We start from the raw sequence: 1,092 nt of genomic DNA on the forward strand, positions 1-1,092 counted from the left end.
CCTGCAACGTTGCTGAATTCATTGATCAGTTCTAGAAGGCTTCTGGTGGAGTCTGCCGGGTTTTCCATGCAGAGTATCATGTCATCTGCGAAAAGTGAAAGTTTGACTTCTTTGCCAATTCTGATGCCTTTTATTTCCTTTTGTTGTCTGATTGCTGATGCTAGGACTTCCAGCACTATGTTAAACAACAGTGGGGAGAGTGGACACCCCTGCCATGTTCATGATCTCAGGGGGAAAGCTCTCAGTTTTTCCCCATTTAGGATAATATTGGCTGTGGGCTTTTTATAAACTGCTTTTATAATGTTTAGGTAAGTTCCTTCTATTCCGACTTTCTCAAGGGTTTTTATTAAGAAAGAGTGCTGTATTTTGTCAAATGCTTTTTCTGTATCTATTGACAGGAACATATGGTTTTTATTCTTTCTTTTGTTAATGTGATGGATCACATTGATGGATTTGCGAATATTGAACCAGCACTGTACCCCAGGAATGAATCCCACTTGATCATGATGGATAATTCTTTTTATATGCTATTGAATTCGATTTGCTAGTATCTTGTTGAGTATTTTTGCATCTGTATTCATTAAGGATATTGGTCTGTAGTTCTCTTTTTTTGTTGGGTCTCTGTCTGGTTTGGGTATCAAGGTGATGCTGGTTTCGTAGAATGAGTTTACAAATTTTCCTTCCATTTCTAATTTTTGGAATAGTTTGAGAAGAATGGGTATGAGCTCTGCTTTAAATGTCTGGTAGAATTCCCCTGGGAAGCCATCTGGCCCTGGGCTCTTATTTGTTGGGAGATTTTTGATGACAGATTCAATTTCTTCACTGGTTATCAGTCTATTCATGCTTTCTATATCTTCCTCTTTGAATTTTGGCAGTGCATGTGCATTTAGGAATTTGTCCATTTCTTCTAGGTTGTCTAGTTTGTTGGCATATAATTTTTCATAGTAATCTCTGATGATTGCTTGTATTTCTGGGGGTTTGGTTGTAATAGATCCTTCTTCATTCATGATTTTGTCTATTTGGGTGTTCTCTGTTTTCTTTCTGAGGAGTCTGGCTAGAGGTTTATCAATTTTGTTTGATTTTTCAAAGAAC

Source organism: Suricata suricatta, chromosome 6 (genome assembly GCF_006229205.1).
Source record: "Suricata suricatta isolate VVHF042 chromosome 6, meerkat_22Aug2017_6uvM2_HiC, whole genome shotgun sequence".
NCBI classification, from domain to species: Eukaryota; Metazoa; Chordata; class Mammalia; order Carnivora; family Herpestidae; genus Suricata; species Suricata suricatta.